Source organism: Peromyscus leucopus, chromosome 1 (assembly GCF_004664715.2).
Source record: "Peromyscus leucopus breed LL Stock chromosome 1, UCI_PerLeu_2.1, whole genome shotgun sequence".
Lineage (NCBI taxonomy): Eukaryota > Metazoa > Chordata > Mammalia > Rodentia > Cricetidae > Peromyscus > Peromyscus leucopus.
The window spans coordinates 192,766,260-192,790,300 of NC_051063.1; the positions used below are offsets into that span (position 1 = coordinate 192,766,260).

Below are 24,041 nucleotides of genomic sequence, written 5' to 3' on the forward strand. Positions count from 1 at the left end.
TGTCGGTTTTTATGACAATACCAAGCTGTTTTTATTATTGTAGCTCTATAATAGAGCTTGAAGTCAGGATTGTGATGCCTCCAGAAGTTGTTTTATTGTACAGGTTTCTTTTTGCTATCCTGGGTTTTTTTTTTCCATATGAAGTTGAGTATTATTCTTTCCAGGTCTGTGAAGAATTGTGTTGGTATTTTGATGGGGATTGCATTGAATCTGTAAATTGCTTTTGGTAAGATTGCCATTTTTACTATGTTAACCCTGCCTATCCATGAGCATGGGAGATCTTTCCATTTTCTGACATCTTCTTCAATTTCTTTTTTCAGGGACTTAAAGTTCTTGTCATATAGGTCCTTCACTTGCTTGGTTAGTGTTACCCCAAGGTATTTTATGTCATTTGTGGCTATTGTAAAGGGTGATTTATCTCTAATTGCCTTCTCAGCTTCTTTGTCCATTGTATATAGGAGGGCTACTGATTTTTTTGAGTTGATCTTGTATCCTGCTATGTTGCTGAAGGTGTTTATAAGCTTTATCAATTCCTGGGTGGAATCTTTGGGGTCACTCAAGTGTACTATCATGTCATCTGTAAATAGGGAAAGCTTGACTTCTTCCTTTCCAATTTGTATCCCCTTAATCTCCTTATGTTGTCTTATTGCTCTGGCTAGAACTTCAAGTACTATATTGAATAAGTATGGGGAGAGTGGACAGCCTTGTCTCGTTCCTGATTTTAGTGGAATTGCTTTGAGTTTCTCTCCATTTAATTTGTTGTTGGCTGTTGGTTTGCTATATATTGCCTTTATTATGTTTAGGTATGTTCCCTGTATTCCTGATCGCTCCAAGACTTTTATCATGAAGGGGTGTTGGATTTTGTCAAATGCCTCTTCTGCATCTAGTGAGATGATCATGTGGTTTTTTTCTTTGAGTTTGTTTATATGTTGTATTACATTGATGGACTTTCGTATGTTGAACCACCCTTGCATCCCTGGGATGAAGCCTACTTGATCATGGTGGATAATTGTTCTGATGTGTTCTTGGAGTCTGTTTGCCAGTATTTTATTGAGTATTTTTGCATCAATGTTCATGAGGGAGATCGGTCTGTAGTTCTCTTTCTTTGTTGCATCCTTGTTTGGTTTAGGAATCAGGGTAATTGTAGCCTCATAGAAGGAGTTTGGTAATGTTCCTTCTGTTTCTATTATGTGGAACAATTTAGAGAGTATTGGTATTAACTCTTCTTTGAAGATCTGGTAGAATTCTGCACTGAAACCATCTGGTCCTGGGCTTTTTTTGGTTGGGAGACCTTTAATGACTGTTTCTATTTCCTTAGGGGTTATTGGACTATTTAAATAGTTTATCTGGTCTTGATTTAACTTAGGTATGTGGTACCTATCCAGAAAAATGTCCATTTCTTTTAGGTTTTCCAGTTTTGTGGAGTAGAGGTTTTTGAAATATGACCTTATAATATCTGGATTTCCTCAATGTCTGTTGTTATGTCCCCCTTTTCATTTCTGATTTTGTTGATTTGGATTCTCTCTCTCTGTCTTTTGGTTAGTTTGGATAAGGGCTTGTCTATCTTGTTGATTTTCTCAAAGAACCAACTCTTTGTTTCATTAATTTTTTGTATTATTCTCTTAGTTTCTAATTCATTAATTTTACCTCTCACTTTGATAATTTCCTGGCATCTATTCTTCCTGGGAGACTTTGCTTCTTCTTGTTCTAGAGCTTTCAGATGTGCTGTTAATTCACTAGTGTGGGATTTCTCCAACTTCTTTATGTGGGCATTTAGTGCTATGAATTTCCCTCTTAACACTGCTTTCATAGTGTCCCATAAGTTTGAGTATGTGGTGTCTTCATTTTCATTGATCTCTAGGAAGTCTTTAATTTCTTTCTTTATTTCTTCCTTAACCCATTGGTGATTCAGTTGAGCATTATTCAATTTCCATGCGATTGTAGGTTTTCTGTAGTTTTTGTTGTTGTTGAAATCTAGCTTTAAACCATGGTGGTCTGATAGAACACAGGAGGTTATTCTGATTATCTTGTATCTGTTGAGATTTGCTTTGTGGCAAAGTATGTGGTCGATTTTAGAGAAAGTTCCATGGGGTGCTGAGAAGAAGGTATATTCTTTCTTGTTAGGATGGAATGTTCTGTAGATATCTATTAGGTCCAATTGGGTCATGACATCAGTTAAGTCCTTTATTTCTCTGTTAAGTTTCGATTTGGGAGATCTGTCCAGTGGTGAAAGTGGGGTGTTGAGATCTCCCACTATTAATGTGTGGGGTTTTATATGTGGTTTAAGCTTCAGTAATGTTTCTTTTACATATTCTTTTACATGTGTTTGGGGCATATATGTTCAGAATTGAAACTTCATCTTGGTCGATCTTTCCTGTGACGAGGATGTAATGTCCTTCTTGATCTCTTTTGATTAATTTTAGTTTGAAGTCTATTTTGTTGGATATCAGGATGGCTACCCCTGCTTGTTTCTTAAGACCATTTGAATGAAAAGTCTTTTCCCAGCCTTTTATTCTTAGGTAGTGTCTGTCTTTGAATTTGAGATGTGTTTCTTGTATGCAGCAGAAAGATGGGTCCTGCTTACATATGCATTCTGTAAGTCTATGTCTTTTTATAGGTGAATTAAGTCCGTTGATATTAAGGGATATTAATGACCAGTGATTCTTCATCCCTGTTATTTTTGGTGGTAGTGTGTGTGTACTTCTCTTCTTTGGGGTTTACTGTTGTGGCTTTATCTCTTGCCTGCGTTTTCGAGTGTGTGTCTGACTTCCCTCAGTTGGAATTTTCCTTCTAGTGCTTTCTGTAGGGCTGGGTTTGTGGATAGGTATTGTTTAAATCTGGCTTTGTCTTCGAATGTCTTGTTCCTTCTGTCTATGATGATTGAAAGTTTTGCTGGGTATATTAGTCTGGGCTGACATCCATGGTCTCTTAGTGTCTGCATTACATCTGTCCAGGTCCTTCTGGCTTTCAAAGTCTCCATTGAGAAGTCGGGTGTTATTCTGATGGGTTTACCTTTATAGGTCACTTGGCCTTTTTCCTTGACTGCTCTCAATATTCTTTCTTTATTCTGTACATTTAGTTGTTTAATTATTATGTGTCGAGGGGACTTTTTTGGGGGGTATAGTCTGTTTGGTGTTCTATAGGCTTCTTGTATCTTCATAGGCATTTCCTTCTTTAAGTTGGGAAAGTTTTCTTCTATAATCTTGTTGAATATATTTTCTGTGCCTTTGAGTTGGTATTTTCACCTTCTTCTATCCCTATAATTCTTAGGTTTGGTCTTTTCATGGTGTCCCAAATTTCTTGGACATTTTGGTTCATGACTTTGTTGGCTTTAGTGTTTCCTTCGACTGATGAAACTATTCTTCTACTGTGTCTTCACTGCCAGAAATCCTCTCTTCCATCTCTTGCATTCTGTTGGTTATACTTGCATCTGAAGTTCCCGATCTTTTACTCAGTTTTTCTATTTCCAGCATTCCCTCTGTTTGTGTCTTCTTTATTTTTTCAATTTCCCTTTTCAGTTCTTGGACTGTTTCCTTTGTTTGTTTCATTACTTTTTCATGATTTTCTTTCAGTGCTTTATTGTTTTCTTGCAGGACTTTATTGTTTTCTCCCAGGAGTTTATTGTTTTCTTGGAGGGCTTTATTGTTTTCTTGGAGGGCTTTATTGTTTTCTTCTAATTTGTTTGCCCTTTCCTCTAGTTGTTTACAGCGTTCTTCCAATTTTCTTGTCTTTTCCTCTACACATTCCCCTACCTTCTTCATGAAGTTACTCATAAGGCTACTTTCTTCTGCTTCTTCCAATTTTTGGTGTTCAGGTCTAGATGTTGGAGGGGGGCTAGTTTCTGGTGATGCTGTATTGCTCTTCATTTTGTTGTGTGTACTTCTGCCTTGATGTCTGCCCATCTCCTTGTGGTTCCTTCTTGGTCTTATCAGTGTACTTGTTTCAGAAAGAGCTGACAGATTCAGGAAGTCTCTCTCTCTTGTCCAAAAGGGAGTTTTCTTGTCCAACTCTCTCTCTGGTCCAGAAGGGAAGTCTGGGGCAGGATGGGAGCTGGGGTCCGGTCTCTAAGTCTCAGGAAGTGGCTGGGGTCTCGGGCATATGGGCGTGGGGGCAGGGCGTGGAGATTGCAGGGGCTGCCAGCGGGCTTGGAAAAGGGAATCCCTCCCAGTTGGGGCTAGAAGCGGACCTGCCCGGTGGCCAAAGCCTGTGGCCAAGTTGGGCAGGTCTTCCCAGAGTGGCTGGTGCCCAGGGATGGGGTCCGGGTTGGAGCCGGATACTCACCTCTGGTCCAGAAGGGAAGTCTGGACTCATAAAGTGATTCTTAATGTAATTTTTTTTTCTATTTCATTCTGCATTGGGATGTTCATGTCTTGTTGTTGTAGAACTGCTAGATTATGGTGGTACCATATTGCTCTTTATGTTGTTGAATATATTCTTTTTTTTAAATTTTATTTTATTTTACAATACAATTCAGTTCTACATATCAGCCATGGATTCCATTGTTCTCCCCCCTCTCACCTTTCTCCCCTTCCCCCCAGCCCACCCCCTATTCCCACCTTTTCCAGGGCAAAGCCTCCCCTGAGGACTGAGATCAACCTGGCAGACTCAGTCCAGGCAGGTCCAGTCCCCTCCTCCCACGCCAACCCAAGCAAACCTGCATAAGCCCCAGGTTTCAAACAGCCAACTCATGCAATCAGCACAGGATCCGGTCCCACTACCTGGATGCCTCCCAATCAGATCAAGCCAATCAACTGTCTCACCCATTCAGAGGGCCTGATCCAGGTGGAGGACACTCAGCCTTTGGTTCATAGTTCATGTGTTTCCATTTGTTTGGCTATTTGTCCCTATGCTTTATCCAACCTTGCTCTCAACATTCTCCCTCATATAAACCCTCCTCTTTTTTGCCAATTGGACTCCCAGATCTCTGCATCCAGTTCCCTCAGTCATTGGATGCGGTTTCTAGAATGACAATTAGGGTGTTTGGCCATCCTATCACCAGAGTAGGTCAGTTCCCACTGTCTCTCAACGATTGCCAGCAGTCTATTGTGGGGGCATCTTTGTGGATTTCTGTGGGCCTCTCTAGCACTTTTCCTCTTCCTATTCTCATGTGGTCTTCATTTACCATGGTCTCCTATTCCTTGTTCTCCCTCTCTGTTCTTGATCCAGCTGGGCTCTCCCACTCCCCCCAAGCTCTCTTTCCCTTGACCCTCACCCTTCATTACCTCCACTCAGGTCCAGGCTGCTCATGTAGATCTCATCTATTTCTCTATCATTGGGTGATCCCCATGTTTTTCCTGGGGTCCTCTCTTCCAGGTAGCCTCCCTGGTGTTGTGAGTAGCAGTCCAGTCATCCTTGTTCCATATCTAGTATCCTCCTATGAGTGAGTACATACCATGTTTGTCTTTCTGAGTCTGGGTTTCCTCACTCAGGATGATTTTTTCTAGATCCATCCATTTGCCTGCAAACCTCATGATAGATATATTCTTGTACTAATGTCTGCCCATCTCTTCCTCCATTTGGTGCAAGAGGTGTCTGTTTTTCAAGGAGCCACTCTTGCTCCAGTGTGTGCTCCTGGTTCAATCAGAGCAGGCACTCTGTGTCTCAGGGAGCCACTGAAATCTCAGAGTGTGGGTGGGTTTGGGAGAATGAGTGGACCTTTTAGATGACAGATTGTGTCCAATTGGCATGGGTGGGCAGGCCTGCTTAGAGGAATCTTGTCTGCTGCATTGCAACTGGAGCTGTAAGGAGTAAGAGTAGGGTGGCTCAAGTTGTGTCCCTGGGCCTGGACCTAGGCCTAGGCATAGAGACTGGACTGTCCACCTGGGAGAGCTATCTCTCATCTCTTGGTCCAATCAGATCTGGCAAAGTCTGAGTCTCAGGTAAATGCTGAGGTATCAAGTTATGTGTGGGGTTTAGGCAAGAATTGGAGCTTGTAGATTACAGGGTGGGTCTAATGGGGTGGTAGGCAGGCCTGCCAGCATTGGTCTTGCCTGCTGCCCTGCAACAGGGATTACAATGTGTTGGGTTGGGAGCACAAGTTGTGTCCTGGGGCCTGGGTCTAGAGACTGGGGTGACCCAACTTTTACATTTTGAAATAAATGAAGGAAAATATTTGTCACTACACTTCTCTAAAGATCTTTTCCATTGCATAGGTATTACTGTATCCAATATTCCCAGAGGTGGAACATTTCTCAGTAAGACCTGCATTTATTTATCTCTCTCATTAAAAAGCTTGTTTTCTGGACAAGGAGTGAGATTAAAGCAGAAGACAGTCATGCCCTCCTAGGAGACTCTCATGAACCCACGCCCATGTCTTTATAGAACATACTGGGGAATCTCTAAAAGCTAAAAATTTTATTAGCAAATACTCAGAGCTTTTTGGTAAGACACATCGATTCTTGTTTAATGCAAAAAATTACTTTGTACAATTTTAGAACTATCAATATAACAGGACGCGTACTGCACCACATTGGTGCTGTGTGACTCAGCAGACCCAATTGGGATCTTCTCATTTCTGTTGGAAGTCTGAGAAATGCTGGGACTCTGTGCCTTCCATAACTATCACTTTTCCAACTGGATGATTGCTGGGAGCCTTCAACCTATTGGTAAGCGCCTCCCTTCTGTCCATTTTCCATGACTGGCGATCCTTGTCTCAACCATGTTTTCTTACCTCCCAGCCTCTCTCAAAATCTGTGGTTCTGGGTGACCATATATTTAGGACTTAGCCCTTAGGCATCTGTTCCCACATGATGACTTTGTAACATATGAAACAGCCTGACACCACTCATGCTATGGACCCTGGACCTTCAGATCTACTGGCCAGTCTGCACCTTTATTGGTCCTCGCTGAACATCTGGGATGCTGGAGTTCAATCAATTGTATATTTCCTTACCTCACTCATGGAAAATGAGCCTACTACCAAACCTCTAAGAGCCCTTATCTTTACATCTTTTGTGAGCAATCCTTGTCCCATTTGCTCTCCTCTCCCAACTCTGGCCTGCTAGATCCCTTCCTTATCACCCACTCCCTCATGATCCTCTCATGAGCCTCATGAGCCTCTGCCAAAGCAGTTACATCATCACATGTGCCTGGTTCTTTTCTCTGTCATATTCACTTTTAAATTGCCTACCACATAGAGTTCATTTTCTTTGCCCATCCCTTGTCTCTTATTCCTCTCCTTGTCTGTAGTTTCATTTCTTGGCTCCTCTTTTCTTTCTTATTTAATTCTGTTGCCAGGACCTTGTAGTCAAAAGTTTCTCCTGTTGCACCCTGCTGTGTGGAACTGCAGATGCTTATAAAATGTTTGCTCAGAGGCTTAATATTGTTTAAAAATTGTATGGCCTGTGGCAGGCCTTTTGCGAGCTAGCTCTTATATCTTAAATTAACTCATTTCTATTAATATATGTTTTGCACATGTTCTGTGAATTTACCAGTCTGCTGGCATTTTGCTCCCTGGGTGGCAGGTTGACATCTCTTCAGACTCCTTTTTTTTCTGGTCTCTCTCCTTGGATTTCCCTCCTTCCTCTAAGCTGCCTTGACATAGGTCAAAGCAGCTTATTTATTAACCAATAGGAACAACATATATTCACTGTATACATAAATATATCCCCAAAATCCTCTCCTTTTCTACATAATCAAAAAGGAAGTTGTTAGCTTTAACACAGTAAAATTAAATATAACATCCATTATCAAGCAAGAATTATAATTACAATATCTAGTGTATATGTATTTGCAAAATTAAAGAAAATAACCTATCATCTATCATATATGTGTGTGTCTAAAGTTTCATATCTAATTTGCTTTTTATCTTAACCAAGAGAAATTATAACTACCTACTCTGCAACTACATGAAACACCCCAGGTGGACATGATATTACCCAAGTAAACAGCAAGATCTTTGTAAGGAACTTCCAAAATTCTGTAAATGTCAGAAACAGTTGGCTGCCTGGATAGTCACACAAAGTTCCTCTGCAACATTGGGTATCCACCTTCAGTCTATTGGTCTAGAGTATCTCAGTTGCTTAGATCTGTGTTTTGAAGAATATCTGCCAGTCTCCTCTGTGGAGAAACCTGAAGGACCATCACATCTTGCAAAGTTCAGTGGTCATCTTCTTTTGTCTTCTGAATGTCCAGTATATAGAACATTTTGTCACCAGTCCAGGCAAGAACAGTTTCTTGCCCAAATGGCTAACTTTTGCCACAAGGAAAGTAAACTTCATAAGGGGTTTCTTTGATACCCATCATCTTCTTTGAACTAAATCAGTGCTGCCAGCGGTAGACATGTCTCATTCTCCAGAAAGCACAAACTTTTAAAACATTTTAAATGACATATTCTGTAAGTCTTTGAAGTATTTGAAGATTACCTACAATTGAAATATATCTATTATAACTAGAAAACTTAACTAAAAAAACTATAAGTGTGATTATCATAGATAACTTATTACTAATCTCTATTTCTAAATTATACATTATAATTTTAAATGAGTTGCATAAGCATAATACTTGAACAAGAGTAGAAATATATATAGTATAATAAAATTAACTTTAAATTTGTGTTAATAAAGTAAAATCCACAGCAATGTAAAACATTTTAAACATGTCATTGCTCTTTAAGAATAGATTCAATAATATACCCTTTACCCTATCACATATATATCATATCCTCTTTTTTCTTTGAGAAAGAGACTGACGATGACAATATGACAAAATAACAATTTGTAACCAAACCCTAAATGAAGACAAACATCCGTGATCCATTTTTTTGGGGGAATGTGGCATTTTTTTCTAGACTACATCTTGCTGATTGGGGTTCTGGTAATCTTATAGAGACAAAAAGAAAATTTTAGGATTATGGTCAAGTCCAGACTGGAGTAGTCTATAAGGTTGTTTTCTCTGAGCCAGTTGTTTTGAAGCTGTTCTTGATGTTGGATCATCTGGTGACCTCTCAGTGGGTCTTCCTTGATGGAACCATATTAGCCTGGAAGGAATCCACAGGTTCTCATCTTCTTTGGAAACAAAAGCAGAACCTCTTTTTCAAAGCAACATATCCTTAGATACAAATTTTGAAGTCAAGATACATTTAAATACATATTTTAACTCAGTAGTCTTTAAAATCAAATATATTTCTGAGTTAAAAATCACAAATACAATATAATTCAGACTCTCTGTGATTTCCATCTTTAAAAGGCTTATTTTTATATTACTTTTACTGTACCTTTAAAGACTTTATTTTTTAAAACTATTTCTTTATATAAATGTCTATCCCCCTTTTAAACTCTCTTCCAAGACTATGTACATTTTTACATACAATGTAAAATATTTAGAGGTTTATTCCATCTGATTCTGTTGTTTTTATATCTACAATCCTTTCTGAACATTGCATACTGCAGTGTGGCTAAGACTGAAGCAGAAGCCATGGTTGCTGTTTCTGCCCACTTCTTCGCAATATGACAGAGGAACCCAGGAGAGCCACGTATATCGCACCAAGTCTGGGGTCCTTGCTGCATCAGATAGCATGCAGCTGGCTTATGAATACCCTTTGTCCATATGAGTAAAGACTAAATCCATCATGCAGTGTGCTATGTAACTTCAAGACACCTCTGCATACTGATGTGGGAATCTGTCACGCTGTGCTCAAGGTCGAATGTTACAGTGTCTCATGGCCCACAGGAGACATGAAGCAGAAACTGTTTTTTGTTACATTTTAGAATCTCTTATTAAGTTCTCCCAAGTTTTAGGTGGAAACTTGAGCCAACATGGCAAGATCTGATCCATCTGTTCTACCCATTGTAGATCTGCTCCAAGGAGGAGGCTAGTGTAGCCATTTCAGTTCAGCTGTACTTTTGACCAATAAGGCTCCAGCTAACCAGGGAAGGGGTGGGTTGAGGCTGAGGCATGAGGCCTGGAAGTACCAGAATTGAAGATGATGCCACATGGCCCTGAACCCTGCCTAAGGCTGACAGGAGGGCTGGGAAGCAGTGTGATGGGGGTTAGGGACCTGGGGGTGATTGGGGACCCCAGACCCTGCCTGCTTCTGAGTGGAATATGGCACTGGCAGATATAAAATTATTCCATTTTCATTGCCACCATTTTTATTCATCTACATGTCTGGCAACCATCTTTGCTAGGATTAGAAAAAAAAGGAAAAGAAAAAAAAACACCACGTGACCACGTGGCTAGACTGAAGGAGAGCTATTCTTAACCCCTCTCCCAGACTCCTGTGTCCCCAGAGGACCTGTCTTTTCAGATCCACATATGAGCCATCCCCTCCCATGCTGGTGGGCAGGGCTTCTCACATGCTGGGGTGGGATGGCTACACTGAAATACTTGAGAATTTTTGAAAAGGTTTCCTTGCCTTTTTGAAAATTTAGCTATTTCTAAAAAAATTTCTTTTGGTATATTCATAACTTTTGTTACAAGCATGGATCTTAAACATAAATAGTTTAGATATTTTTGCTGTCTCTGTTACTGAAAGCAGCCAGTCATCACCCATTACTGCCTTGGGTGTGTTTGGGTTAGCACAAGTTCAAATATCTTTTAAGTATAAATAATTCTAAAACTGTTTTATGCTGTTCTACTTTTTTATGTAAAAGTCAAGCCTCACTTTTCTAAATCAACTAGGTCTCTTGATAAAAATGTTGTAAGTTGTACAAGTCCATGCAAGTTTTGAGGGTCTCAGAAAATGATTCACAATATAAATATCAGTTACAAAGATAAAATAGGTAATTTAAATTCTTAGGATTACTTTTCCCTTCTATAATATTGTTATATTAATATTTTAGAAGTTCGGATTTTACTATTAATAGAATTCTGATGATGTTTGGGTTACAAGCTCAAGATTTTAATTTTTTTGGTTGTCTTCCAAATACAAACTTAGTAATTAAAAACAAGTTCATAAACATTAACTTCTGTTCCTAGTGTTGAACTTGTCTCCACAGGTTTCCTTTTGGCTGGCAGATATATCCAAACGTCAATGGCTGACTTACCTGTTCCAAATGACCATGAGGTCTGGTCTTACTGAAAGCTGATATGGACAATCCAGCTGATATAAGTGCTCCTTGTTTATAGCTGGGTCAAACCAGATTCTTTGGATAAATGTCCTTTACCCAAATTCTCTCCTTAACTTTGACTAGTCATTCAGTCTTGTTGGGTTCTGACCATCCACACTTTGTTTCAGCTTCAAGCAGCTGTAAAACAGAGTACAACATCCCTACCCTAAAACAGGCCAAGTCAGAGAAAAACGCACTCTCATAGGGGACAAAATAGCTACATTTTAGGAAACTGGGCCCAGAGTTGAAAACTATTAGATTTGTTAAAATTGTTCTGCATTAAGAGAAGACACTTGACTTTGTTTATATAAAAGAAAAAGGTATTATGTCTCCTTTCTATATATTATTATTTTTATATAAACCATTCAGGATTATAAGCTGGCTGTATTCAAGGATCAGAACTACAGGGTCCTAAAAATAACAGTATAAGAATGTATGTTTAGCCTCCTTATCTTTGCTAACTTTGTAAAGCTATAACTAATTTGGAAAACTGATTATCCAGAAATTAACTTATATATGCTCTTAAAGTTAAGCTTAAATATTTGTCTAATTTTCATATACCAAACAGATTTTTTTCCACCAGGCCTCAAATACCTTTAGAGTTCTGAGAATATGGCATTTAGTATAAAAGTTTTTTTTTTTTTTATGATAGAGAGACAGGTCAACTCCTGGTAGTATCCTGTATATTTTCCAGGAAGACGGATTGCTTCGGGTGTGACAGGGCCAGCCACCCAGAAAAAAAAGCTGCCTTTCTCTGCTGCTGAGAACCTGTGCAGATTGTGAATAGTGGAGCAACAGGGATCAATTGCTCCCCCTCCCTGCCCCGGCTGAGACAGGTAGGTTGTGAAAGGGAAAAGTCAGTAGCCATCTTGAGAGATGTTCATTCCTGCTCCCCTCCTCTAAAGGTATTTGGTGGCCAGCAGTTTTAAATCTGACCAGAAGTTGAATTCATGGAAAGATAAGGCTGGAGCAATAAATGTATATATCCTGGACTTGGCAAAACAAGATATGGGGAGTAATGTAGTCAAATGACCAGAAGTTGAACTCATGGCAGAATAGGATTGGAACAATAAATCTGAATGTATATATCCTTTGTTCAGCAAAAGCAGGACATAGGGAGTAAAAAAATAATTATGTCTCTATAGATACCCTGAATTTTGAGGTTAGCAATTAGTAACCTCATGCTTATAGCTCAGCAGTAACTTCAAAGAACTACGTAACCCCTAGCCTCCCTCATCCTATTCCGAGATATGTAACCCTCTGTTTGTAAACTTTTCCTATATAAACCCCTTAAAGTGAGGGCTTGGAACCTTCCCTCTTTTCACCTGATGTAATGTGGTGTTGAGTAGGTCCCAGTTTAGGTCAGAATAGGCAAAAATCTATTGTTTTTGCATTGGAATTTGGCTCCTTGGTGGTCTTGTTGGAGGTCTGAAGCATGGACATTACAGTTGATATCCCCAAATTTCAACTCCACAGAAAAATCTTGTGGTCCTGGCAGCTAGCTAAAGGCAAATACTTCTTCGGAGGCTTATGTTCCCCAAAGACCACAGAGAGACTTGGGATTACTGCCTAGGTAGCTGAAAAATTGTCTCACTTCTGCTAATTTACTTGTGCTTACCAGGGTAATAATAGACTTTCTCATTTTACAGCTCTCCCCACCGGCAAGGCTACAAGCACCTTGATACCTCATTAATGAATTTCTTCTTAAAAGTACAGACAGGTGTGCCTCATTCACAGACTTCATTGTACAGAATAAACCAATTTCAGATTTAACTTCAGAGGTTCAAAGTTTTAGCAATGATGAATGCAATTTTGTTAAAATGATAGTACTTAAATTTCTGTGGACTTTACTGGTCCTAGTCTTTGGAGAGAGGTTGGAATTAGAGATGGTAGGGAAGCCTCTCTATTCCTTCTTCACTCACTCAAACAGGTCCATTCAGAAAATTTCCTGTGCTTGTAGATATAAAGATGTGTCTCATTGGGCTGAGACTAGGCCCTAGAAAGTGTTCATACCTTTAAACCCAAAGCCATAGTTTTGCTATGACACCAAGATGGAAATTTCTTCCAGTTATTTTACAGACAATTATTAGTCCCTTTGTAGATTCTCCCCTACTACCAGACTTAAGCCATGGCAAAACCCTCAAAGACCCTCCAGATACACCACCAACCACTGCATCAAACAAAGACACCGACTGGGTGAATGCTGGCAGGCTAACTTCACCCACATGTCCACTCATGGAAATTCTGTTATCTGCTAATTCATTGGCACTTTTATAGTATAGATAGAGGCATTTCCAGCTTCAAGAAAAACAGCAGACAGGATGGCTTCTCTATTCTTGATTTGGTGTGCCATTCCTCCAAGCTCCTGGAATATCACTGATAGTACTACCACTCCAGACTCAAGGGGATATCTGCTCTTTCACCTGGTTCTTCCACCCTTGACTCTCCTGTACAATCAGGGTTCTTCTCTGTCCTATTCTCCCTGGCAGTTATCACTCTTCCCATGGCTAGCCCTGTCCATGAGGCTAATGATAGCAATCTATTTCTTTCCCTAACCACCTGCCTTCTCACCTACCTCAAAGGGTCTCCAGGATGAAAATTAACTGAATGCTTCTCCACTCACATCTCCCACTGTGATTAAACCAGACTCCCAACTTCTCCCTCCCCATTTTACCCCCAAATCAGCTGGAAACACTCTCAAGAATTTGGCGACCTCATCCCCCCTCCCAACTTGCTATCCATAACACACCTTTTTATAATAATCAAAAATGGAAGAATGATAGAACTCATCCAGTATCCTGATGTCATCTTACATAATGCCCCCTTTAAGAGCAAACCCCTCCACCTTCTCTTTCTCCTTCTCTCCTTCTCTTTTTTCATGAGGCTGCATGCACCACTGCTTTTCAATTTTTCTTTTTTTCTCTCTCTTTCCATCTCTTTCTCTCTCTCCCTCTTTCTCTGTCTCCCCTCTCCCCTCCTGGCATGGCATCCATGGTTTCAGTAACTTTCCACTATGCACCCTTGGTCACCTCATGAATTTTGTGTCTCATTGGCTCAACCCCACCAAGGCCTCTCAAGCATCAATTTAAAACAACCCTCCCATGACATTATATCTTGGAAGATTATCACAAAGCTGCAAATTTTTGAATTTTTATTAGTTAGGGCCAAGTATAAGGAAATTTCATTATTTGGAAATATGTTGTAGAAGGGTATGTAGCAATGTCAGTCAGTTCATCTCTCTGTATTCACTAGATAATGTTGAGAGGAGATTACACATCCACTGTGATTGTTCATCTGGATTGTCAATTTGACAGGATTTGAAAACCATCTTTTATCATTTGTATTAGGGATTTTGTATGGAAATTCACCTGAAGTAGAAAAGTGACTCTGAAATTGTCAATATTCCACTGCCTGTTTTTTCAGGATTAATGAAAGGGAGAAAGGAGAGAATGAGGCCCACTCATTGCTTCCTGATTCCCGACAGTGGTTGTGATGTCATTAGCTACCTCATGTACCTACAGACATTCTCTGTTCTCCATGGACTGTTACTCCAAACAGTCAGATAACATAAACCCATACTTCAGTAGGTTTGGTTATGCATTCATTTGGAGCAGTGCCTTGTCTAAACATGAATATAGAGATAGACATGACTGGAAGAGTGACGGAAGGAAGAAAAATAAAATTCACAGATACATGAATGGAAAAGTTGGTATATTATTAACTGGACTCTCTGATAAACAAACTGCATACACACGAATCACAGTGTGTTTCCTATACACAGTTGAACAAGAAAGATGAATTATTTTCTACAGGTGAACTATGAGTCAGTTGTTACCCAGAGTGAAACAAAGAAGTAATAGGTTCATTTAATTTCAGTATGGGATCAGTATTCAGGCCATAAAAATGCAAGGGTAGGTCAATGAATATATGGATATTTTCTGTACACACTATCAATATTCACACTAATTGCAGGAGGACTATGGATATGGTCTTTTAGTCTATGACATTGGCCATTGGTTTAAGGCATTGTGGCTTCTTGAGATGGCTATGGAAACATGACCATGCCCATTGCAAAAAATCACGTACTCTTCAGGCTCCATATACTCAGTGTTTCATCTGACCCCACAGTGCATCAAGAAAAGTAAGGAACATATGGAACTGCACCAGAGGCTCACCAGAGGCCTAAAATCAAATGCTAACCGATCATGAACTAAACGTTCCAAAGTGAGAAGACAATAAACTCCTGTCAAGTGATTTAGCACAATAATGAAAATTTTTCTAAAACAGACACTGTATGCTATGATTTGAATTCAAAATATTCCCTCATCTGCTCAAGCATTTGAATATGTTGAGTCCAGTTGGTGATACTTCTTTGTAATACTATGAAAGCTTTAGAATTCAGGTCCTTGCTGGGAGAATTGTGTCACATTGAATAGCTCTTGACAGTTTATAATCTTCCACACATTTCATCTTTGCTCTCTCTACTTTCTGTTTGTGTTTACACGTGAACACACAGAAACTGTGGCAGCATGCAGAAGGCCTGCATCTGTCTTTACCATGTCCTTTACATATGTTTTGTGGCTTCCAATCAAGTGGTTTTTTGTGATATGCTTTAGTGGTCTAATAGGCTGTTCTCTGTTTCTAGTGCCTTCTGTTGGGACCCTTTTCTTTTGTTTGTTTAATTCAATTCCAATATGTCAGTATTTGTTTTATTTTATTATATTTTATTTATTTTTTAAAGTAATAAAAAGGTTAAATTCTTAAAAAAGAATATTGTTTTGTAGTTTTTTTGATAATAAAATATAATTGCATTTTTTTTCACTGTTCTTTTCTCACACACAAAGTTCCCATATCTCCTCTTCTGTAACGTTCAAATTCATGGCCTCTTTTTTCATTTATTGTTGTTTTCCACATACACACATTATGTACACACACACACACACACACACACAAATATAACATACATATATACATATCTACCTAAATAATACATTAATACAACCTACTCACTCTGTGTAATATCACTGGTATGTATGTTTTCAGGGATTATCATTTTGTATTGGAAAACCAAATGATGTTCTCTTCCCTGGGTAAGATAATTGTCCCTTTATCAGCAAACCTTAATTTCCTGTTGTTCTTTTTGTAGGGTTGGAGCCTCATGAACTTTTTCTAATTGCATCAGCATATCTGTTGTTTTTCTCCTTCTTGAACTCATGTTTAGCCCTCTGAGGTGAGGCCAAATGGGAGAACTTAAGACCCAAAATCTGGATGTGCTGGCTCTCTTGGTTCCTGTTGATCCTGGAAGCTAGACATAGACTGAGCAGAGTTCTCCAGAGAATACCAGTGGACTGCACTTTACCTCTCCTGGATCCTGTAACCTATCCCTTTACTTGTTGTAAGTTACCCTAAAATAAACCTCCTTTTTATCTATGTGGCATTGCCTTAATAGATCGTTCAATAAGTTGGTCCTCCCCTGCTGTGGGATGTTCTGTATGGCAAATGTGTTGCTCTGATTATTTAGTAAATAAAACACTGATTGGCCAGTAGTCAGGCAGGAGGAAGTATAGGCGGGACAAGGAGGAGAAGAATTCTGGGAAGTGGAAGGCTGAGTGAGAGACACTGCCAGTTGCCACCATGATAAGAAGCATGTGAAAATGCCGGTAAGCCACGAGCCATGTGGCAAGGTATAGATTTATGGAAATGAATTAATTTAAGCTATAAGAACAGTTAGCAAGAAGCCTGCCATGGCCATACAGTTTGTAAGCAATATAAGTCTCTCTGTTTACTTGGTTGGGTCTGAGCAGCTGTGGGACTGGTGGGTGATAGAGATTTGTCCTGATTGTAGGCAAGGCAGGAAAACTCTAGCTACACTCCCCCACACTGGCTACAAAGTAGGGAGAAATGTCCCTGCCCCTCATCTGCCATATGGTGGCCTGAATGAAATGGAGATGCCCTCCCTTATCCTGCCCCCAAAACTGCTGGCAGGTAGGAGAGCTGACCCTGAGATAATGAGAACTGGTGAGCTGGCCAAGCAACTCACTGATGACAGCACTCAGTACAGAAGGCCCTGTACTATTGTGCCCAGATTGCGCCCCCCCAAAAGACCACTGGAGCCTGAAGGTATCCAGAATGCAAAAGCAAGGTTTACTCTGTTTAAGTTTGCCAGGGAAGCTCATTCCAATACACTAGCTCTTAGCAGTGAGGCTGGGAGCAGCTTGCCCTTTCTTTGTGAGGCTAGTTCTTAAAGGCACAGACCACATAATTCATTCCCCACAACCCACCTCCCTCTCCTCTATTAGTATTAGTTTCCTTTTTTCAGTCTTTCATGTTATCTTTAATTTTTGTTTGTTCAGCAACCGTGTTTTACAAGCTGTCTCCAGGGTTTGAGATGTTTGGGATATTTTGTGGCCAATTCGTCCCTACCAGATGGACAGATATCCTGACTCTGTGTTTTTAAGTCCCTGTAGCTGATATTACCACCTGGGAACTTGAAAGGGGTCTAAGTTTTAATCTATACTTAGGAATCCTGGTTTAAGCTTCTCTTTTTCTGTAGGGGTGGGGGAGGGTTACTGAGGTTTCACAGTACTTCACCTGGGAAAAATCAATAGAACTGGCCTTGGTCATATGGGTGTGGCTGAGCCCTTAGGGAAAGTGTGAGAGAAGAATCAGCCTCACCCTTTACTGCTTACTGCATATGGTGAGCTTGCTGGCAATGTTCTGGTGAACTCAAGATAGTTCTGAGGATGAGGGAGAGTTGGTGGGCTGAAAAAGCCAGCAACCAAAAAAGTCCAGAAACAAGGCTATGAGTTGACCCATCACAACATCCACCCCATCTATGATCTGCTGGAGCACTCAGAGGGGGCAGGCAGCCCTAACATTGCAGGAAATCCATGACATAGGACAACAATTGGATATACAAAAGGAGTTCTAGTGAAGGCCCAGAAACAAAATATAGCAGGAGCCAGAGGCCTCAAGCCATACCAATGACTCATTTCAATTAACACTTGCAAGTAAGTTGTATGGACTAATGGGTATTCTGTGTGATTTACTTCTGTCACACTATAGCTTCCATTATGAGATTTTTATTTTCTTTATCTTTCTTCTTTAAATATATATATTTTTTTGTATCTTGGGGGAGTTGCAAGATCAGAGGTTGGATATGAAAAGATGGGGGATGAGTGGGATTGGGATGAATTCTGTGAACAAAGAAACAATACAATTTAAAATAAATAAAAAAAATGTGACTAATTCAAGTACAGAAGAGAATAGGCATGGAGTTTACAAGAAATTTAAAATGATTTTATAAAAATTAATGATCTAATTTAAATGATGATGATATAAATTTTAAACATGGTACAGGTGTGCTCCCCACATTCTTAAGTTCAGAACATTCAAGGAAGTTGTTAGATATCTGTGAGTTCAAAATATCATGATCTTCATAGAAGTTTCTAGGAAAATACACATACATAGTGAGGTCTTATACACAAAAAATACAATCTGAATTTCATATAATGAAAATGAGTGGCTTCATTTGAAGGAGACACTCATACAATTGGATGAAGAAATAATTGCCCATAGAGTCAAATTGATACTATAATTCTATAATACACAATTAGAATGCTGTTGTGCAGTCTTTAATGTTTGTATTTGTTATTTTAACTTAGGAAGTAGGTGTATTTTTAATCTAGGTTTTGAGAATGTTATTTTTTTCTGGAATGGTTTCTTTTCCTCATATAATGAAGTGAGTTTTTTTCTGGTCTTAACAAAATAATATAGCACTTTGGGGCAAAGATGAAGCCAAGAAGTGCTGCATTAGAAGCCAAGATAGAGAAGACTTCCATAGCCACCATGACCTTCCCCTTGGTGCTGTGGTAAACAGGGAGGAAGGTGACCCAAACACAGAAGAACACTAGCATGCTGAAGGACAGAAATTTTGCCTCATTGAAAGTGTCAGGCAGATTTCTGGACAAGAAGGCCATGATATAACTCCCAAGTGCTAAGAAGCAGAGATATCCCAGGACACAATGGAAAGCAATAGCTGAGCCCTTGTTGCATATGATGATGATGTGTCCATGTTCTGCATGAGCATCTTGGTCAAGGAAGGGTGGAGAGGTTCCTAGCCAGATTCCACAGAGAACAATTTGGATGAGGGAACAGATGGGAATGATGAAGTTTGGGGCCCTTGATACTATTAACCACCTCCCCACTCTCCCTGGAAAAGTGACTCTGAAGGCAATAATCACAGTAATAGCTTTGGCCAAGACAGTGGCAAGAGCCACAGTGAATGCACCTCCAAATGTGATCTGCTGCAGGATACATGTGAGAGTGTTGGGACGACCAATGAAGAGTAAGGGACACAGGAAACAGATAGTGAGTGCGATGAGCAAAATGTAACTGAGGCTCCGGTTATTTGCCTTCACAATGGGAGTATCTTTGTGCTTTACAAAAACTCCAAGAACCACAGCTGTGAGTGCTGAGAAGCAGAGAGATATGCTGGTGAAAATCAACCCTACGGGTTCTTCATGAGCTAGAAAACTGACAACTTTCTGGAGACACTGGTTCTTCTCTGTGTTGGCAAAATGATCTTCTGGACACTTCACACACTGATCCACATCTGGAAAGAAAGAAATGATTGTGAGTCTATGATGATGTGATCCCTTTTCTCTTAATTGTTTTCCTATTATCTGTTCTTTAGACTGTTACCTAAGTCACTTTCCTTTTTTTTCTTGAGGCAAAGAAATAAGTACTCTAGTGAAAATTTTCTCATTGTAAAAGCATATATTGTCACAGACAGAGATCTATTAAAATAGTTTTAGATCTTCAAAAGGCACATTTCTAAAACTCTGTTCTTAAAAATGTTTGAAAATCCTCTTGAACAAAAATACATACACATTGAGCTATGTGTCAAATATTTTATGTCACAGTTTTTTGTGTTTCTTAAAAACTGAATTCATTGCCAGATTTTCAATTTTATGTCATTTAAAAAATTTATATGTATGCGTGTGTGTGTGTGTGTGTGTGTGTGTGTGTGTGTGTGTGATCAAGCACAAATTTACAATCAAATGAACTGTATGAAAGGATGATCTAGAAAGAATAATTATTAGGTGAAATAAATGAAAGACTTATGTGAGTCCTAAATGAGATTGAAATACAGTTTGGAAAGCATGAAGTTTTAGACTTTAAAATTATGTGTTAAATTGCATTATGAAATAAAACACATTATTACTTGCAGAAGAAATATGTTTTTTAAGTAAACAATATATGCAGTGGTTTGCAAACCTAAACACTGTATAAGTTCCAATGCCTAGCAGTTGCTGTTTCAAGAGGAGTGTAATAAACTGTGACATTTTACTTGCTAAAAACAAGGACAAAAGTTTGTCTTTGACTTTTTGCCAGATCTTTTCCCTTTCTTATGTTTAGAGTTTGTGTTTACATTTTAAAAAAATTTATTCTATGTGTTTTTCACATCATGTATCTTGATCCCATCTATTCCCTATCCCTGTGCATTTGCCCTTGCCCAAGCACCCCCAAATAGAAAAAAATTAAAAAATTAAAAAATATAAAAGGGTAATATTTAAAATCTATTCATGGAAGGTGCAGTGCAACCCAATAAGCCACACTGTATACCCCTTTGTCCTTACATCTCTAATTGATAGCATTCATTGCAAAGAGTCATTGGTCTGGTTTGAGGTCCCTGGTCTCCACTACATGATCAATGATTTTTATTTTCTTAGGCATTGTAGACTTCTGTAAGGAAGTAGGAAAGTTCCCTGTAAGGCCATATTTACCTGTCTCATTGGAAATCTCATTGTCTAGACAAGGAGTGCAATCATAGCAACAGACAGCCTTGCCATCCAGGGCAGCTTTTCTGAAACCAGGCCTACAGCTCTCACTACACACAGAATGAGGAATCTGAAAAGAACAAAAAAAAAAAAAAAGGTTTTGAAATGCATAAGATTGTATAGGAAACCTGGATATATAGAGGTTTTAAATATTGTACAACTAATTTACTTACAATTATATCTATAAATGAATGTGGTTTTGAAAGACTGAGCCAATCAAAAAGGCCATGTGTTTACAGACTGATCAACAGATTATCACAGTGTCAGAGGTTATGGAATCTTTTTTTTTTAAAGATTTATTTATTTATTATGTATACAACATGTATGACTGCAGGCCAGAAGAGGGCACCTTATCTCATTACAGATGGTTGTGAGTCACCATGTGGTTGCTGGGAATTGAACTCAGGACCTCTGGAAGAGCAGTCAGTGCTCTTAACCTCTGAGCCATCTCTCCAGCCCCGGTTATGGTATCTTAATGAGGCAGAGACAAGTATCAGGAAGTTGGTTCATTGGGAATTTGACTTAGAAAGGCAAGGCATCCTTCTATACTGACACCCTCTTACTGTTTAGTAGGTTTAGCAACTATTACTTCCACCACAATCATGTGTTTTAATTGTTAAGTTGTTGGGAATTTCATTAAAACATCATGGAAACAAACCTTCACACTTTTTTGTGAGCGGTTATATCGAGAAATTTGCCTATGGTGCAAGAGCCACTGGAGAAGTAAATATCACCACGTCATTGGGTGTTGTTCAGAATGAATAAAAAGTAGAAAGATGTGAGAAGCAGCATTCGTTACTCCCTAAACACTGGCTACTAATGTGATGCTGTCATTCATCTAATTCTTCTACAACTTTGCATTTCCAAAGGTAATAAACTGTGCCTTCAAACTCTCATCCAAGAGAAGTGTTTCCTTGTGTAATTTTAATTCCTTGTTCTTTTGCAGTAGCCAGACAAGTAAACAAAACACATGTGAAAATTATGATTTTCTCCCTTTCTAGGGTCACAAGTGGAAAAGGATAATGGTTTAGAGAAGAAACTTCTAAGCAAAGAATCAAAATAGATCTGTCAAGTGTTTAGAGTCAGTGAATTATTTCTGGCAGAGACCCTATGTGGTGGTTTGGATGAAAAATGCCTCTCAGAATCATAGGTATTTAAATTTTTTTTATTGGTGTCATTATTTGAGCAGATATTGAAAGTATAGTTTTTATATAAAGAAAAAAATAAAATAATAATATATTATATTGTTTATTAAAAAGTTATAAATGTTTATTTTTTAAAAAAGTTTTTTTATTTTTTAAAAATAATTATACTTTTATAAATTCTTATAATTTATAAGATATATTTTATTATTATAATATCTTTGTTATTTTGATTTTTAATAAAATTTAAAAAAAAAAATGATTTATAATAAAAATTAATTAATTATATAAAAATAATTAAAAAATAATAATAATTATTTTTTAAAAAAGAATAGTGTTATTTTAATAAATATTTTTTTTTACATTTTTTTCAAAATTTTTATATTTTAAAAAATAATAATTAAATTTTAATTTATTTATTTAGTTTATAATTTTTTTATATAATTAAAAATAGAATTATTTTTTCTTAAAAAAATATTTTTAAAAATAATTTAAAATTAAAAAATAAAAAAATTTAACTAATTTTGTTTAATGAAATTAAAAAAAAATATTTAAATTTTATTTTATTATTTTAAATTAACAATATTAATAAATATTTACTTAAATATTATTTAGTGTATAGTAAAAATGTTAAAGAAATTTATTTTTAACTTTTTTTTGTAAATTTTTTTATTTTATTTTTTTTTTATAAATTTAAATTTTTTAATTGCATATTTTATTAAGTTTATTATTTAATTAAATGTTAATTAATAAAAAAAAAATAAAAATTAATAAAAATTTATTTTTGTAAAAAAGATTTTTACTTTTAAAGGTTTTATTTTTTACTTTTAAATATTATTTATTAATTTTTTTTTTAATTAAAAAAAACAATTTTTTTTAAAATTTTTAAAAATAAGGTTTAAATTTTAAAAAAAATAAAAATATTTGTATATTTTTAATTGATATAAAAATTATTGTTTTTTATTTATTTTTTTTGAAATAAATTATCTATTGTAATAATTTTTTTATTAAGATTTTCTTTTTCGATATTTGTTGTAAAATTGTTTCGTATAAATAAAGAAAAAATAAAATTTTTCAGATAAATTTTTGTATGATTGATTTTGTTTATTTTTTTTTTAAATTATTAGAAAGTTTTAGAGAAATTTTGTTAGGATTCTATGTAAATATTTTTTTTATTCAAAATAATTTTTTTATAGTGTAAAAAGTTTTGTATATAAAATTATAAAAAAAAATTATTTATAAGAAAATTTAAATAAATTAAATTATTTTTTATTTTAAATTTAAAGGAGTTTAATAAAAATTTTTAAAAATATACAAATAAAAATACTAATTATTTACAAAAATTTAATACTTAATTAAAAGAAATTTTTAAAAATTTATATTATTAAAATTAATTTAAAAGGTTTATATTTTTTTAATATAAAAATTTTTTTGTGTTTTTATATTTTTTTTACTTTTAAATTTTATATTATTATTTTTTTAAATTATTGTTAACAAAAATAAAATGTATTTTAAATCTTTTTTAAAAAAAAATGTTAGTTTTTTTTAAAAAAGTTTTTTTTATAATAAAAGTTTTTTAAAATATAAAATAATAGTGAAATGTTTTAAAATTAATTTTTATTAGATTTTATTTTTTTGTATATATTGTATTTAAAAAATATTTTATATTTTTTGATTTAAGTTTTTCTTTTTTTTGTTTTTAAAGTTAAATTTAATATCTTAAATTATTTTTTTTTTAATATATTTTTTTTTTTTTGTAATTAATAAATTCCTTATTCTTTAATAAATACATTAATATTATAAAATTAAAATATCATATCAATATATTTAATTTCTTTTTTTTAAAGTATAAAAAAATTTTGTTTTTAAAAATTTTATAATATTATTTCTATTTTATTATAAAATAAAAAAAAGTTAAAAGTTTTCTTGATTAATAATTTTTTTTTTGGTTTTGAATTTTTTTTTTTAATATTATGCTTATTTAATTTAAACTTTTGGTATTTTTTTTT

At 36.6% G+C, this 24,041-nt stretch overlaps 1 protein-coding gene across 1 annotated transcript in view; it reads left to right on the plus strand.

Moving 5' to 3' along the window:
* The window catches only part of LOC114686088 (vomeronasal type-2 receptor 116-like), a 46,893-nt gene that overhangs the window by 21,853 nt on the left and 999 nt on the right, over positions 1-24,041 (plus strand). The window lies entirely within an intron of this gene.